This window comes from Cynocephalus volans, chromosome 5, assembly GCF_027409185.1.
Source record: "Cynocephalus volans isolate mCynVol1 chromosome 5, mCynVol1.pri, whole genome shotgun sequence".
Lineage (NCBI taxonomy): Eukaryota > Metazoa > Chordata > Mammalia > Dermoptera > Cynocephalidae > Cynocephalus > Cynocephalus volans.
This window is the reverse complement of record NC_084464.1, coordinates 9304623-9324085: the sequence shown is the minus strand read 5'-3', so window position 1 is coordinate 9324085 and position 19463 is coordinate 9304623. Positions and strand designations below refer to the sequence as shown.

The following is a 19463-nucleotide window of genomic DNA, read 5'->3' as shown; positions in this document are numbered from 1 at the left end:
GTTTGCTTTTCTGCAATCTGGACCATCAAAGGATGGTTTAAATCAGATGATAAGGTTATTAATAATGAGGGGAGGGTCTGAGCATATTTAAGGAGGAAAAAATAACATTCAACACAATCTAAAATATTTATGTCAAGAGCAGAGCAAACAAAGGAAGAACTAATCAATGAATAATTTAATGCTGATGCCTTGATTATAGATGCAAGTGAAATTCTTCCTGAATTGGTAATTTGGTATTTTTAGATTTTGATGAAAAATGAGTTTAATGAAGGTCATTTGGTTTAACTAAATATCCTTGAGAAATAACTAACAGGATCTTGATTCCACAACTAGGTATTCATTGAATAAAGTTTTGGCTGCACCTGTGTTAATATTGGCATTTAAATTTCCCATTTAAGCTATAAGCTATTATATGCATGATTATATAAAGTTCAAAAGGATTTAAAATTGATTATAAACATCTGAATAACTTGATGAATATTGTATTAGACTGATTTGAAAGCTGGGCTTATGTCAGGAGGAATGAGTTATATTTTTATGCATTAGGTAACCCAACAGATAAGCTCCTAATATTTATTCATTTAACAAACACCAAATAAGCACCTGCTTTGGTGAGGATGCCTGAAATGAGAATCAAGTAGCAGGGTAAACAGATTGGAAATTTTCGTTAACAAAAATGTTATCAGATAAAATTCTAATTAGTAAAAAACTGACTTAACTTTAGCATCTTGATGTGACTCAGCGTACCAGTTAGAGTTCCATTGAGGAAATAGAAATCACTCTAGATATTTTAATCAAAAAGTGATTTAATATGTGGAACTAAGCGATTATAAAATCTTTTAAAGACCTAGAGGAGTTGGTTCAGGTGAGCACTGCTGTAGCTAAGATCCAGAGGTCAGGAAGCAGCTGTGCCTACTGCCACCACTGATGTCAATACAACTGCTTCAAACGCAGGAAGCTGGTGACCAGACACTTGAATGTGGACCCCATCGGCCGCAGACACCTCCACCCTCATTCCTCACGTGAGACTCTCTCCCTGATGGGATGCACGTCACATCTAGCCCTGACCTGCCGGGGAGCCTGAGAAACCTACGCTTTAACCTTCCAGCCCCTTTAATATAGGGTCTTCATAGAAGGAAATTCAAATGGATGCTGAATCCACACCCAGAAGACTTAGTCTGTTTTGAGGACCCATAAGAGTCTCTGGTCTTTTTACAGAGATGAGCAAAAATATCAGGAAATCTTCCTCAAACTATTCTACATTCAAAGGCAACTTCATAAATGGCTAAAGCTTCACTCTGTCAGAATCTGATAACAGTTTCCCATGGATTAACAGACTTTAGACATACAGTACAAAATTAATTTTAAGTAAAATTTTGGCTTCTGTGTTTATTACAAAGAGAAATATTACTACTTCAGTTGTAATGTCCCTGACGACACTGACTCCAGCTTTACCTAATTGTTTGTTGTACTTCAGATGAGAACGGACTGATGATGATGATGATGATGATAAGGATAATAATAATAATAATAATAATAATAATTCAGTGTTTCTTGAGCATTCATCTTCACAACTACCCAAAGAAGTAGCACTATTATTAGCTCCATTTTACTAATCAGGAAATGGAGAATAAATTAATTGACCTGGCCAATGTCAGATACAACTCATCAATACTTACCCTCCTGGCTTCTCCCTCTTAGTAAATAACACCATCATCGTAAACTGATCAAGTCAAGAAATACAGGCGTTATCCACATTCTTTTTCTTACCCATACATCTAACCCATCATTGAGTCCTGTTGACATCATCATCAGAATATGTTTAAAATATGCCTCTTCTGTCACCTCTGGGATCACCCTACTCCAAGCCATCACTATCTCTGTAATACCACACTCGTTCGTGACTGGTCACTTTACCTCCACTCTTGACTCTTCATAACCTGTTCTCCATCTGCAGAGTGAATTTTTCTGCTTAAAACCTCTCAATGTCTTCTTACTGTACCTAGAATAAAATCTAAAACTTCTTCCATGATGTTTTGCTCTGACTTACCACTGCAAACTAATTTCTTCTCTGCCCCTTCATACTACATTCCGATCACAATGTATTAGTTTACCAGGGCTGCTGTAACAAGGACAAAGTAATGCGGATTGGGTGTCTGCAACAACAGCAATTTATTTCCTTATAGTCCAGAGGCTAGAAATTGGAGTTAAAGACGCCGACAGGGTTGGTTCTTTCTGAGGGACTTGAGAAAAAGATCTGTTCCAGACCTTTGTCCCTGGTTTACAGATGGCCACCATCTGCCTGTGTCCTCACATCATCTTCCCTCTCTATGTGTCAGTGTTCAAACTTTTTTATGATAAGAACAACAGTCATATTGGATTAAGACCCACTCAAATGACATTATTTTAACTTAATTACCCGTTCAAAGATCCTATCTCCAAATAGGGTCACACTCTGAGGTATTGGGGGTTAGGACTACAACATGACTTTTTTGAGGGGACACAATTCAGACCATGAAATGAAACTTTCAGTTTGCAGAAAGTGCCCAGCTCATTTCCCGCCTTGGGGCATCGGCAGTACTCGTAGCCTCCACCTTGAATGCTGCTCTTTCTCCTCTTCTCATGGCTGGATCACCTGTATTCTGCCGGTATCTTGAATGTCTCTTCTTAAAGTGATCTTCCATTGTCACCTAAACTGAGTAGCCACTGAGTTAATTTCTGTCTCATCACTCCATTTTACCTTTTTGCATAGCACTTACCATTTTATGATATTTTCTATTCATTATTTGTAGGTTGGTTATTATCTCTTCTCCCCAAACCTTACTGGAACGTAAGCTGTGTGAGGGGACATACCTTGACTGTATTGTTTAATGCTTTATCCCAGCACTCAAAACAGTGCCTGATCTGGCAAATGGGAAGACGAAAAGACAGAATGAGATGGAGGGAGAGAGAGGCGAGGTCAGAAGGAGGGAAGGAGGATTTAAATCTACGTGTATCTCCCTCCTAGATTTTTGCCACTGGGCTACTCTAAAAATAACGTGCTCTAAGTATTAAATAGAATTTAAAGTATCGCATTGATTACCAGGGAAGTAATCAGTGATGTAAAAGTTAGAAGATGAAATTTTGATTTTCTGGGATTTTGGGTTGTTTTCTGGGTATCGTTGCTAGCAGTGTCAGATTCCATGATGAGTCCGAATAATTCTGAGCACCCCAAACTGCCAAATGTAATGAAACTGGTTAAGTTCAAGGAAGTCATAGAGAAATTATTCAAGCCATTTATTTTTGGTTTCCATTACTTTCTTTTTGATGCCAAATGTGCATCTATATTGAGAGAGTTGCAGTGTTGGAGAAAACCACTTAGCTAAATACAAATGTAAAAGCAGATGAAGGTGGAAATAGAACTGGAAAACATTAGAAGAGATATTTCAATTTACCAAAAAGTAGCAAAGGGTTACAGGGTATTCACATTTCTTGGTGGGTTGCTATAAGAAATTGAGTAAGATGATTGGTGATATGAAAAAGACATTATGGAGATCTCAAGGAAAGGACTCTTCTCTTAGCAATGTTCTTATTAAGTTGTAAAAATAAGATCTGTATAGTAAAGTCCCATTAATACCTGGAATTTGTTTTTGAAAATTTGTAATATAAAATTTAAGTGTTTGGTGGTGTGGTAGACAAAATTCTAACATGGCATCCATGATTCCTGCCCCTTGGTGATCATCTCTTGTGTAAACCTCTCTTCCTTGGGTGTTGATGGGACCTTTGATTTGCTTCTTGATGACAGAATATGGAAAAGGTGAAGGGATTTTTCAGAAGTAATTAAGGTCCCAAATTAGTTGATTTTAAAATAATAAAAAGTCATATCACCTTGGGGAGGCCTGGGCCTCTCCCGTGGTCTTGATGAGGCAGGCACCATGCTGAGGAGACCTATGTGGCAAGTAATTCCATGAGGCCTATAGGACCTGAGGGTTGGCCTCCAGCTATCAAAAATATGAGACCCTCAGCCCAGTGGCCACAAGGAAATGAATTCTGCCAACAACCTGAATGAACTTTGGAGCAGATTATTCCCCCGTATTGTCTCAACATGAAAATTCAGCCTGGTCAAGGCTTTGATTGCAGCCTTGTGAGACCCTGAGCAGCAGACCCAGTTAAGCCATGCTTGGACTCATGACCCATGGAAACTTTGAGACAATAAATGTGTTATTTTAAGCTGCTAACTTTGTAGCAATTTGTTATGCAGCACAGAAAACTAACACCTGTAGCTTCAACATTAAGAGCAAATGTGAGGCCTTGTATTTGGACAATTGATTCCTATCTTGTTTGCTACATTCTTTCCACTTTTCCCTCGTGAAGTGAGGGTGTTTATTTTAAAAAATGCAGATATGACATCCTCTTTGCTTAAAACTCATTTATGATTTCCTTTGATTTCTGGAAAAAACAGAATCCTCAGTATTGCCCTGCATGATCTGCCCGTATATTCTGTTTCCCTTTGTTCTCTGTGTTCTAGTCATACTGGCCTTACTTAGGTTGTCAGATACTTTTTGTTTCCTTCTGCCACAGGGCCTTTGCACTTGCTGTTCTCGCTGCCTACAACATTCTTCTTGTCCTTTTTGTCTCAATTATCACTCATTCTTTCCATCCTTCCTTCAGATCTCATCTCTACTGTCATTTCCTCAGGAAACCGTTACTTTGATTTTCCTAGATAGGTCAATCCCCACTTCCATAACTCTCATAGTACTATGTCCTCTTCTTCATAGCTATTAATACAGCTATAATTTTACATTTATTACTGTGATTACTATTTTTAATATCCCCATGAGGGCAAGGAAGTGTTTCTGTTTTGGCTTAGCATTTTATTCTTGCACCCCTAGCACCTGGTGTGTGGTCCTGCAAAGATTAATAAAAATTCAAATAATTATAGTAATAAAGGGCATTCATTGAGCACCATATTCACCTAATTTATTCACATAATCTATGAGAAAGGTACCATTAATACTTGCAGATTAGAAACTGAAGCAGAGGGCCAGATCCGTGGCTCACTCGGGAGAGTGCGGCACTGGGAGTGCAGCAGCGCTCCCGCCACGGGTTTGGATCCTATGTATGGATGACCGGTGCGCTCACTGAGAGCGCGGTGCAGGCGACACCAAGCCAAGGGTTGCGATCCTCTTACCGGTCACAAAAACAGAAAAAAGAAAAAAAAAAGAAAGAAAGAAACTGAGGCAGAAAGAGGATAAATCATATTTTCAAGGTCACGCGGTTAGTAAGTATTGGAGTCGAGATTTGAATCCAGGCACTTGTGGCTCAATCATTAATTAAATATCTTAACTGAGCATTTACCAGTACTGTATGCTTCCTCCTACGGCAGGTGCTCCACAAATTTATATTAAGTAGACATGAATCAATGGTGTGATCCCGGAGGAAATTTGTGGTCTGTTTCACTTGATTGGAAGCCTATGGGCTCAGCTGCCTCTGGCATGTGGGGGAATTGTCTTCCTATTGACTGTATTTTATAGAGAGAGTTACACAGTTCATGTTAATATATTTAATATATTTTTATTGTAAATTTTTATAAGTTCATGGCAAATGTAAATGATGGAAGTAGCACGATTGGTCCTACTACATACATACACACTGTATACATAAGAAATACATGCTATTCTCTATACTTTCTGTAGAATATTTCATATATATTTTTTCTTTTTTTAGGACCAATTGCACTACCTCCATCATTTTTTTTGTGGTCCTAAACAACTTCTTTCCAAATAAATTTTTTTGTCATATTCCAAAGAAGATTGCTATTTGTTCCATTCTTATTTCAGAGGCTGAAACATGAGCAGAATCTTCATAAACACTGGCTTTTTTAATTGATGAAATAGGTTGGGAAAACATAATGTTTACTTATCCGCTGTCTTTTTAAGAAGGTGAGAAAGCAGATTGTTTTTATAGTGATAGAGGGGCTGTTTTGCCATTTTCTTGCATTGTTCTTTATGTTAAACCCAGAAAGATCACCTGTGACCAAAATTCGAATGGAAGGTATACAAATATCTCAGTCAAGGTGCCACAGTTTATGGAAACTAAAGTGAAGGGAACAGATGGAGATCATAATTAAGGTCCTTATGCCCTTCAATGTCACTGTTAATGACAGGTCATCTGCTAGGATTCCCCAAGTTAGAAGATCTCAGAGGTACTGGGAATGACTTGCTACTTCTGACTTGCAGAACACCTCATTTCACAACGTTACGACAAGTGCCAATGTCTTGCAAGGGAGCTCAGGCTGCTTGGCGTGACTGCAGATGCTTCCACTTGAGTGCCAGGCCTGAATGTTAAAACAACATCAGCTCACACTTCCCTGCATCCCTTGTCTTTTCTTTCACTTGAACAAGGAAATGAGAAAGTGCTAGGGGCAAAACTGTAGCACGTTTATTTTAGTTGATATAGCACGTCCATCTCCACCTTGAGAAATGAAAGAGACAGTCCATCAGAAATTGATGGTTAATTTGCTGAGGGCTAATTTCCCTCTGAGGGTCACCTATTGCTAAAGAGGGCAAAAAAACAACCTGAGCAAAATTATCCTACCGGATTCCATGGACTCAGAAACTGATTCAGAGTTTGATACATTTCAATGTGCAGCATCTCTGAGTGGTCTTAAACCAGTGGAGTGGACCCAAGCTTGATGTTATGTGAAGGCATAATAAATACAGTGGAAATTATAGTGTCATATCCAGAGACATGTTTACTAATTCATTTCTTTGAAGACAAATAATAGTTGTTGCATTAACTTTATTCTGAGTGAAAATAACTTTTATTATTTGCAAAATTCAGAACTCAATCTTTCACTCTATGCTAGCCAGGTGCAAAATGCAAAATAAGCATCATGCATGCCACCACTCCTCACCCCCACACCGATATCCACGGCACACATTGTCAGCGAATTATGACACAGTTGCGCATTGAAACATGTTGCTGACTCCTTCTCAGCGCATCACTAAAGGCATCCTTTAGCCCGTCTTTCTTTCCTCATTCCATGAAAAATGAGGCCAACTTACATGTACATAAAATGCAAGCCAGTGCTTCTCGAACTGTATAGATTTCTTTAGTGCAGGATCACTTAGTTTTCAATGTTGTGATGTATAATATGCTCTTCTAAAATGGAATAAAATACAGAACACTCCCCAAACACACTTGATCTTAGAACCCTATCTTGATGCAATACCCTCCATGAGTTCCTTGGAGCACAACTTGGGAAACACTGCTACTGTACCTTACTGCTCTCAGATTTTTCTACTGGAGGCTTCTGATATTTATGGATGATGCAGGTGTTCATTCAATAGTTAGTCGAATGAACTAATCATTGTTTCTTTTCTTTTCTTTTCTTTTTATAACGGGGTAGATTTGAATCACATGCTGTACAGGTGCACATAAGAGCCAGTCAGATAACAAGTCAACCTAAAGTGTCATCCAGCATTCACATTTCTTTTTTTAAATTAATTTTTATTGAATCATAATTGGTTATACATATTTTGGGAGTTCAACGTCGACATATGTAGATCAAATCTATATTACTAGCACATATATTGTTACAAATCATACTTATTCTTTATACCCCTTGTCTAATCTCTATCCCCCTCTCCCTCCCCCTCCCCCATCTAATTACCCTAGATTTCTTCTCTCCTTCTGAAAGAATAATGGTTACTCTGTTGATTTGTTGCCTAGATGACCTGTCCAATGCTGAGAGGTGTGTTCAGGTCCCCCAATATTATCGTAGAGCAGATGCTTCTTCTGTCACTCTGGAATGGGCTTTGTGGAGAGAGACATCCACTTCTTTTCTTTGGTGTCTGCTGGTGACTCTCCTTGTGTGAATGCACTCCAGTGGCTGGTGGGCCATCTGCATGGTGGTTGTGGTGTTTCGTGGCAGCTGTGGTTATTGTGGTGGCTGTGGTGGGCCAACCACATGGAGGTGATGTTTTTGGCATGCTTCTTGGTGCTGGCCATGTACCTGGTTGTGGGAGGGGGGTCCGGTCCCTGGATCCATGCCTCAGGTCCCCAGACGGGCCTGAGGTGCTGGTGTTGTGCCAGCATTCACATTTCAAAGTGGATTATTTTTTTGCAAGCTATCTTTGTTGACCATCTTCTGTGAGCCAAAATGTTCCAAGAACTTAGATCTTCTTTAAGTCCAGTGACTGTACATCCCATTTCATGCCTGAGGCAGTCCCAGTTTATGCCTGGTTTTACAACTTAATCATTAACAGCACTCTATTTTATTGTCCAAGTGTCCTCTTTGAATGATAAATTAAGTGATCTCCCTACATTTAATTCTCAGACAACTTTCGCCAGCTTTGTATTACTACCCTCATTTTTATCAGTGATGAAACAGGGTTCAGGGAGACAGCTTTACTCACACAGATGGGACATAGCTGATCCAAGATTCAAGCTAGGTTGGTCTTCAAAAGTTGTGTGCTTGAATGCAGTACAGCACTGCTCATTTAAATACATGATGTCACTTAATACTCATCAAGTAATGAAAGAAGCATTATCATCTGCATTCTGATTTCCATTGTCATATCACTTCCTCGGTTAGAACTTAACATTTTTCTTTATAGGCAATGTTGTGCCTTCTTGAGGAAACATAGCAGTGTGATTAAGAGTATGAACTTCAGAGCCAACAGCCAAGTTTAAATCCTGACTATGCCATCTATTAGCTCAGTGACTTTGGCCAAGCACTTAAGTTTTCTGTCCCTCATTTGCTCATCTGTAAAATGGGCTACTACTAGCACCGGCTTCAAAAGAATCAACGTATTCTCAAAAGAATAGTACCTGTCTCAAAAGAATCTTGTTATACATTTATTACTACATTTATGCATATATATAATGCATTTACACACATATTATATATAGCATTTAGAATGTTCCTGGCACATAGTAAAATACTCAATAAATGTTTTATATCATGATTATAATAACGATGGTGGTAGCGAACTCCTTTACTGATGTTTTAACCAAAGGTGTCTATTTTCCATGGGTGCCAGCCAGTCCTTTCCATTCCTCTCAGCTGTTCTCCCACACCATGTCCACTGGAACCAAATATAAAGAATAATGTTCTCTAGAACAAGTTTCACATTTCTCTTGTTTATCTGCTAATTCACAAACTTCCTGGAAATAATGATTCAAATCCATAACTACTTCTTAAAAATGGTCTGACTGGTCATGGCCTACTGATGTTTAACAAGTAGCATCTTCTTTGTTTGTGCATTTATTTTATAAATATTTTTAATCGTATATTATGTGATTACATGTGATCAAAGATCAATGTTGACATTAAGAGAAAAAATTTAAGAGAATTCATAAATTATTACTATGTTACAATTCTCATATGAAAGCATCTTTTTCGGGCTTTAATAAAAATATTGCTTATGACATCTTGAGTATAGAGATGTTTGATTTTCCCAGAATAGTGTTGAAAATCATATGTTAGCATCTAATATTATTCTTTTGGCATCCATAATCAAAATCAAATTTTTTTCAAATGCTGTACCACAGAAACATTGTGTAATTCATGAATTTTCTAATTGTTTCTTCCCACTATCACTATTAAGTAGTGTTTCATCAGAATCAAGATGTCTATGGAAGGGACAACATAATCGTGTCAAGGATCTGATTGGATATTACAGTGAACATTCAATATTATGTGTTTACAACTAAAGCTGTGGAGGTATTGGTAAGGGGTTCATTATAATGTACCTTATATCTAACAAAAGGCACATAATAATCTTTTATATTTTCTTATGCTTTGAGGGCTTTTTGATTTTTCTAAATCCAAACATGGTCTTTTCTTATCATTTTTATTTGACCCTTAATGCGCCAAAATATATTGTGAGTAGCAACGCCCATACTTTCTGAAATAAAAGCTATTATGAGCTACTGAAAAAAACCTCAAGGCAAAGCAGACACCTTATTAACAATGACATTATGAGGCTTCACACGTTCCAACTTGTGGAAGGCAAATAGAATCCTTGCATCTGGCACTGCTTTTCTTTAGTATTCCATAGCTGCCATCCAAAAATTCCCTCTGCTGAGACTTCTAGCAATGGCTGGTTGATGAAAGGAAAAATGGTTATAGAAGTTATATTTTTCATGGGATTGGAAATGCAGGTGTCAGGAGCTTTGACGGCATTCTTTCTCCATCATATGCCAAGTTTGTTACATATGGAACAGAGCACCACGAACCTCTCATTTAGCCAGCGTCTTCAGCGCTGGTGAATTTTTGGTCCTGTATGTTGGAGGTTGTATCCATTTATGCATGTATTCATTCATTCAACAAATAGATTGAACATCTACCATATGCCAGGAAATGTTCTGGGTAATAAGGATATAGCAGTAAATAAAATATGATAAAGTTCCTGCCTCTGTGGAGCTTCATTCTAGTAGAGGGTAGACATAATAAACAAATAAATATATAATATGCCTTGTGGTTATAATTACTGAGGGAAAAAAATAAAGAGAGATAGGCAGTGCCAGGGTGGGGTTGTTACTTTACATAGCTCAAACAGTTCATACATATTTGTGTGTATATATACGTATGAGTGTATATATGTACACATGAGTATACATATATATGTACACATGACTATGAAGTATATATTTGAATATAAAATATGTACACATAAATACAGAAGCACACAGTTGATATGAAATGTATACATTTACATATTCATATATGTGTGCATGCATATACACATTTCCCATCTCTTCTACTTCCCGCTCCATGTGCTCTTCCAGAATCTTGCCACTCCCCACCAACAGGAAGTATTTGTGCTCCTCCTTCTTGGAAAGGTGTGGACTTTGTGATTGCCTTGACGAAAGAGGAGGGCAGAAGTGCCTCTATAAGATTCTGCAGCTAGGTCATGAAAGTGATAGAACTGTTGCCCGTCTCTCTCTTGCAGGATGTTTACCCTTAGAACCACCCACCATGCTGTGAGGCCGTCCAGGAAACATGGAGAGCCTCACCTCGCCCCCAGGAGAGGAGCAGAGGACTCCCAGGGCATAGCCCCAGCTGAGCTCAGCACAGACCTCTAACTGACAGGCAAGTCAATAATCCATTTTTGAAAGTGTGTCTTCCACTTTTGAGGTGCCCCAACTGAAGTGACTTGGAGCAAAGATGAGCCTCCCCTACTGAGCCCTGCCTAATTTCATATTTATGAGCAAAATCAATCATCGTCATGGTTTCAGTCCACTTAATTTTAAGGTGGCTTATTGCACATATATAGCCAGAACAAGCAACACACATATGCATAACTGGTTCAGTTAAAGGTGTATTGAGTGCTTTCCTTTTCAATTTTCAGGATGAGATGGCACATAAAAAAACTTGAAACTAACTTGGCTGTCTTGAGAAAGACATCCTCATGCTTGGTGCCCACCTTAGCTAAGAGCACCAACGTTGCCCATTATAGTAGAGTTACACTCTTGGATGGCTGTGTCAGATTGAATTCTACAGGAGGTCCAGACATTTTCCTTTGAGTTCTATGTCCAGGTTTGTCCAGTGAGTCACTGAACCTGAGTCCAAGAGTTGTGAATTGAAGCTCTTCCAGTTAAAGGTGCACAACCCTGAACAAGTCATTTAACCTTTAAGAGCCTTTTTGTAGCTGTGTGTGCGCACGTGTGGGCATACGTGTATTTGCATTAATATTGTCTACCACATAGGGCGTGAGACTTAACAATAGTAATAATAATAGTAATTACTAATATTTCTGAGTGCATGTTATGTGGTGGCACTGTCCTATGTGCTTCTCGCACAGCATTACTTTTTTCTTTCAAAACTACTCAATTTCTTCAGTACTACTCTTACCTCGTTTTTCCTAGAGGAAGAAGCCGAACTACAAAGAGATTAAGTAATGCCCGAGATCAAACATGAAGTACTGGAGTGGGATTTAAAAACTAAGCCTCTGCTAGCAGAGTCAGGTCTCTGAACCACTATGTGGCATATCAGGTATGATCACATGTGTGAAAAATACGAAGTGTTGAAGACACATAAGTGAACAAAGCAGCAGGATAGGATTGTACATATGGAAGGAACAGAAATGCTTTGGGAAATGAGAGGAGAGAGAATTTTGGCAAGGCTGGACGGTGCTGGCACTGCTGGGCTACCTGTATATGGTGTGAGGCCAAAGTGATTGAGGAGTTGGAGACCGGCAGCCCAAATGCAGTCTCCTGCTCTGAAGACTATGGCTTCTGAGATGTGTGTTGGGGAAAAGACATGCCGTTCATGGAATCATGCCTGCTATATTTGTTGTCAGGTTATTTTCCCCTCTGGTAAGTAACCTTCTTAATACGAATGTAGTGAGAAGGTTTGTTGCATTTGCATGTATTCCCTAGGACCCTCCCTAAACTAATTACTTGAGGGAAAGATGAGAGGTTCTATCAAATATATTAGATGCAGATAAGATTTTCAATGGCATTTGATAATAAATTGAATAATCAATGTGTTGAAATCAAGGAAAATTCCCCCCCCCTTTTTTTATCTTGATAAGTGATTTCAAAAATTAAGATAAACACCTTCTCAAAAAGTAGATTATGGACCTTGGGTTAGACATTAATGGTATATTTCTCTCCACTTAGCTAATGAGTAGTCCCAGTGCCCCACTAATTAGCCAAGTGCATTCCTCAGAAAATTAACAGACCACAGAAAGACTTACATTTTACTTCACATCCACAATACAATTTTCTTACTCAGCTATTTTCCTGATTGACTCCTTAAGAACTTAACTTAAAACTTTTTCTTTGCTTTGCATTTATAACTGCAGCGTAGTTGTTCAGTTTTACTAGGTTAATTGAGATAGTTTGCTTTCTTTAACTTTAGAAAAAATTTAAATTCAATAAAAACAAAACAGAGATCCCTGTCCTCAGGGTACTTATAATCTTGGGGTGGGGCTGTGGGGTGGGGTGGATGCACATAATAAATGCTACCATGTAGTATTTCCAAAAGTGATAAGTGCTATAACTAAAAATAAATAAATAAACAAAAATAAGAAAAATAAATAAATTGAGCAAGATAAAAGGAAATTGAAATGCCAGGTGAAGGGAGGGGGTGTTGGGAGCCACAATTTTGAGTGGTCAGAGTGGGCCCCTTTGAGAAAATGACATTTCAACAGGGAGTTAGCCATGGTCCTGGTACAATGGGATAGGTAAACCCTGCCCATGAAATGCGTGTACAGTGAAGAAGTGTGGCATTGGTGAAAATATATGAAACTCGAAAGAGGTTCCCTAGCAAAGTTGTTTTAAAATGGCATTAAAATACCAGTGCAGTCACAATAGCACCTGCTATGGTGCTACAAAGGGAATCTTCCATTTATTTATGAGTTGTTCTAAGAGTGTAGGTGTTAGTGGTTTTGCTTTTTTTAAAAAATTGTTTTTAAGCTATGGTCATAAGGCCACTGGCTACATCAATCAGAAAGGCATATTAATCTTTGATTCTCTTGTTTTGACAGAAATGACACTAAAAAAAACCCTTCACAAGTCTATGACAAAGGACTAGCTCTAGGTTCTAAGAAAAATAAATAAATAAATGAAAGAAAGAAAGAAACAATGACTGCAGTAAAACGCCGAACTTTTAGAAGGAGAGAACAGACCTACAGTTACTATTGGTGGGAAAGGGGGAGGACGAGGGGGTTAGTAGTGGAGTTACTGGGTAACGGGTGCAAAGAGTGATTACAATTTGTGGAGGATGAACAGGCTAATAATATGGATTTGATTATCACATACTGCACACAAATACTGAGAGTCAACTCTATTCTCCATAAATATGTATAATCAAAAATAAATAAGTAAATTTTTTAGGGAAAAAAATTCACTTGGTAGCCCTCACTGCTCAGGCTTTCCCTTCATTTCCACCAGGAGGATCAGGAGTTTCTCCTTCGATGGTGACAGCCATCGTCTCCGCTTTGCTCCTCCCTGTTGTTCTCCATTGTGGCCTCTTAGCACATCACACACACAGCTTAGCCCACCCATCCATCTAGTTAACTGCGGTGCAGAAAGATATTGGAAAATTCACTTCCAACAAGTAAATTGCAGAACCACAGCTTCCTTTGTTGAATACAAAGATATTTCAACAGGCTTATACTTCTAAACCCTTAGGCTGTTAATAAAGGTTTTTATAATCTGCTCTGGAAGTTTCCTCACAGTTACTGCTGATACACGTTTGGCCTCTCGCTAGCAGTAAGAGATCCTGTCCCACATGCTTGTGGCTTACCCTTGCCTCTTGGCTTCACACACTGGGCAGCTTGCTGGTGGCATCCAGGCCCTAAGGCAGGGTTCACAATATTTAGGTGGTTGCAGTGAGACGTGCCTTCAGACACCAACGCTTTTAGCAGTGAATTGTAATGGATGGAAAAACTCAAATCACTCTAAACAACGTAATTACATTGGAAGTGGTAATTATAGGGGAGTCCTGACTACTGAATGACAGTGTCTCACAGAACTTATAAAATAGTCCGACGTCACAGGCTATCAGTTTGGTAACCTTTCAACACTGTCATGAGACCTGAGTAGAGCTATTTACTGCCCTGACTACCTTCCATTAGACAGAGGCAGAATTCTCACTCTTTCAACAAACAAATATTTGGCCTTTCATTTCTATGCACTTGACGCTACTTCCTTAATTCTTATTTCTACAGTAAATTGCTCCTGTCTCTGTATTGTGTTATGCAATATATCTGGCTAAACGTTCTCTTGGATAGTCATTCCTACAACATTATATATGCTAAATTATATTTTTAAAATATTTGTGGATCAAAATTTGAAAATACACTTGTGAAGAGATTGTAACACAGTGGTCAGAACTGCTGGCCTGGGAAACATTCACCTTTCTTACTTGGCTACAGATGTAACAAGCATTCGTATGAGGCAGAAGGGCCAATGGTACAGCCGTGTAAGAACCTTGCACCTCTTTAACATGAATTCCTTCCACTGACTTGCTTTTTTCTGAAAGAGAAATTACTCCCAGTGGTTGCCCTCATGCTTAACTCTTTTTTTTTTCTTACCTGACTCCTTTGTTTGTTGAATATGATGCAACCTAAATAAAGCTCTATATCTTGTTTCCATTAGTTTCTCCAAATAATATCCCTTTCGATAACCCTATGTCCACCATGGGTCATTATATTTGGTAAACTTCACAATAGCTGCTTGCCAATTATTCATGACATTAGTATGTCTAAACTCATACTTGCATTTGAAAGGGAGCAGAGTCTGCAGTATAACTAATTCACTCCATAAATTGTGGAGGCAAGAATATGTTTCAGGGTACATTCTGCATATGATATTATGGTATCACCACAATGCAAGTCATTTTGCAACTACAGGAAAAAGACGGTAACTTCAAACACCCCTACAATATCCATTTTATTCTTATTATATAGGTTTAGAATTAAGTTTTACCCTGTAGTTTTTTTTTACCTATTCACACAATCTATTGTTTTGCTTCTTCTCTACCTTTGAGAGGTTAGCTTATTCTATTTGAAAAGAATATCTCTATGTTCTATCTCCTCCAGTACATGTAGATATTGTCCCAGAAGAATGGGTGGTCCCACAATATTTCTTCTTTTAGAAGTGTAAAAGTGTTATTCACAAGGAAGAGAGACATGTCACTGAAGTAGGAAACAGACATTTAGTGGATGACATATAATACAGCAGCTGTAACTTCATCTTCAGTTTTACTCCTAGAAGCTGTTCAGGCTGTGTTGTCTGGTAATGATGGTGACAGCTGTCTCTGGCAAAATGGCAGCCCACATTTTCTGACATACCACAGACGATTAAAATATTTTCATATATAAATATTTAAGAAGATGGAATTACAACAGAACAACTAATGTAAAACTTAAAATAAAAAAGTACCCTTAGAAAATTCCAAATTCTGACCTCATAGTGGAACAGAGAGCAATTTTTTTAACACAGAGACACATATACAGTCATATGCACACACATATAAAAACAGTTTCAATTCCATTTAATATATCTACTTGCCAAAGGGATAAGGAAGTCAGAGAGAATATGGAAAAAGTTGAATTCTGGGTTAACCGAGAGTGCGATCAGCTGAAAGTTTCTTGCTAATATTTCTTAAGGGAGGATCCACTGGCATTATGGATGGGCTCATTCTTCATAGGGAGCGACTGTCCCCCACTCTACAAAACATTGACCATCCATCTGCTGACAGTCACTAGAGCCCTTCAGCCATTAAAATAGGCCCCCCGACTTCCCCAAACTCCTCCTACGAGGTACCTGAGAACCACTATGAAGATATTAAACAAATAGGGTTTTCTCTTAAAAGAGCATTTTAATCAATTTTCATGTTATTTTCCCAGAACAATTTTAGTTTCCATGTGACACTCAACAGTTGGTTACAGCCCCGACAGCAAACTGTAACATGATATAATTAATCTAGTGTTCAGATTTTTGTTCTTTTCAGGCTTTCAACTCCTGCGATGAAGCTCATCCCCATTAGGGAGAGAAATCTGCTTTACTCAGCTGATCAATTAAAATAGTTATCTCACCCAAAAGCACTGCCACAGAAACACCCAGAATAATGTTTGACCAAATACCTAGGTACACTGTGGCCCAGTCAATTTGACACATAAAATTAACCATCACAATACTCTATCTACAGCAATAGAATAGTTCAAGAACAGAGAAAAGGAAAGTGTTAGAAAGTTAAGCATATAACAACAACTACCTAATTTAATTTGGCCTACAAAAACCAGAATTTGGTATTTTCCTTTTTTGGATTCTTAGAGGCACCATCGTCCATCCGAATAGAACACAGGTGAAACTGAATTTGGACCCAGACTCCTATCTGCTTCTACTGGGGGCTGGACTCCGTGAGGAATTTTGTGTATTTCTGAGCAGTAGAGATCACTGAGCAGCGTGCACACTCACTGCATCTGCTGCAGGATGATGTCAGCTGAACTGGCCCAAGATTTTAGGGAAAATGCCCAGAAATGTGATTTAGGTTTTTTTTTTTTCTCTTAGCATTCTCATTGTTACAAATCATACTTATTCTTTATGCCCCTTACCCAATCTCCCCCATCCCCCTCCTCTCCTTCCCCTCCCCCTCCTCTCCTTCCCCTCCCCCTCCTCTCCTTCCCCCTTCCACTCCTCTCCTTCCCAGCTTCTAGTAACCACAGATTTGTTCTCTCCATCTGACAGATTAACTGATCCTCTGTTGCTTTGTTGCCTACATGATCTCCTCATAGGACTCAACATGCTAATCATGGCCCTATGCACCCTATATATACTAATCACAACACAACGAGGTGCTCTCACACACCACATCAACAGCATCAAACCATCCCTCATGCGAGAGAACTCCCTGACACTCGTACATATTATCCCACTTCTACTCCTATCCCTCAACCCCAAAACAGTTCTAGGGCCCCTATACTGTAAATACAGTTTAAACAAAACATTAGGCTGTGAACCTGACAACAGAGACTCAAAACCCCTTATTTACCAAGAAAGACCTCAAGAACTGCTCATTCTTATGACCATGCCTAAAACTATGGCTTTCTTGCCTTTAAAGGATAGAAGTGATCCATTGGCCTTAGGAACCAAAAATTTGGTGCAACTCCAAGTAAAAGTAATAAACCTACCCCTATCCTTGACAATCATTTCACTTGTTATTCTCGTCACCCCCATCATCCCCACCGTTACAACACGCACAAACACTACCCCCTATGACCACTGTCTTCTCCTCCCACCTGTTGGAAAAATGCCCTAATTATGGCTGAGCTCTGTCCATCCTACTTCCAGATCTGGTAAAGCCAATTCAACAAGCATGTTTTGAGCAAATACCTTGGCCCAGCACTGTCTTGGGTAGTTGAGACATTCAGGAAAGAGCCAGGGCATTGTAATCATGTTGGAGTGATGAGGACTGAAGCCATATTGGGACCTGAAACCTCACAGACTCTAAAAGATTTTTAAAAGACTCAGTTTTTATTCTTCGCATGCATTTCTGAGGTCCCTCTTTTCCCATGGTTATTTGATATTTTGAGCCTTGGTTATGGGGTGACATTTACAAAAATGTAAAGTTGTTTCCAGCCAGCCTGAAGCTGCAAACTTGCTGGGAGGCACATACTATCCAGACCCTGAGAAATCAAGGGAGACATCAGTAAAGCTATGTGGATTCCACCCCTCCAGCAGGACCTGAGGTAACAGCAAGGGCAGGAGCAGAAGCCAGATGCAGACTTGGTGAGAAAGTGCACTTGGCTCCCTGCACGGGCCTCCTGTAGCTCACGTCCCCTCCCTCCTGCTTTTCCTTCACCCACATTCCTTTCACTCCGCCCCCTCTTTAGAAACACCTCAGTAAACCTGAGTCTCTGAGATGGCTTTAGCCTGGCCACTCTCCTTCAGGATTTCTAGAGAGATGGGTCAGCCCAACATGTCTCCTCAGGTCACTGATATTCCTGAATAAAGTCTTACTTCCATGTTCACCAACATTTGACTTTTGGAGTGGTTTATTTTTATTTACGGGGAGGCAGCCAGACTTGGGTGTGGTAATAATATTTGGCAAGCCTCAGCCAGGAGCTGAGTGCCCCCCAAACCCCTCTCCCTCATCTCTCTCTCAATTGCACAGATCTAGGTTCAAATGATGGGCCTGCCCCCCCGGAGCCCAGGAAGTTAGTTAAATCTGTCAGTTTCCTCATTTGTAAAACCTGATTGTGCAACTTCGAAAGATCCTAATGCAAATGGGTATGATTAGTCACCTGTACCAGATTAATGCACCCAAACAGGATCTGGAAAGAAGAAAGTCCAGAGAGAAAAATCATGCAAGCTGATGTCACTGGTTACTGACAAGACTGCCACTCTGCAGCCAGCTGTTTTCACTCAGACTCTGTACGTCTTTGCTTATGTGTAAAATGGGGTAATAATAATCATGGTGCAGACAGGGAAAACAGGCCAAGAGCAAAAGCAACATTTTCAAGATTATATGACAGGAAACAGGCCTGTCATTAGTCGTATTCCATGCTACCTTACACACCATCATGAATTTTGTCTCTAGTTTTGTTCATTAGCTACATGTGACACCGGTCATAGGTATCAGAGACGTTTGCTCACACATGCCTGATGACATCCTTAGGAAGGATATGCTAGAATGATCACCACTGTGCAGAAGAGGAGACTGGGGAGGTCCTGAGAGTCACAGTGGCTTGTCCAGGGTCACATAAGTGATAAGAAGGAGGAGCAGGGGCTGAACCTCCATGTATCTCCTTAGAGCTGTGACGCTGGCTGCACCCAGGCCTTGCACAGGGGTGTGGTCAGGCAGTATTGGTGGAAGTGGGGGCAATAGAGAAAGTTCATGGGGAAGGAGGGTCAGCAGTCAGGTACCCAGAGGGGCATTTGCAGGCTTCTACACAGAGGAGGGGTTCAGGAAATGAGGTACTAGGAAGTGACCTCACTTCCTTGACAACAGACCCCAACTG

At 39.5% G+C, this 19463-nt stretch overlaps 1 pseudogene; it reads left to right on the top strand.

Annotated features, from left to right (window-relative positions):
* Window positions 1-19463, top strand: part of LOC134378280 (beclin-2-like) — a 72710-nt pseudogene that overhangs the window by 48556 nt on the left and 4691 nt on the right.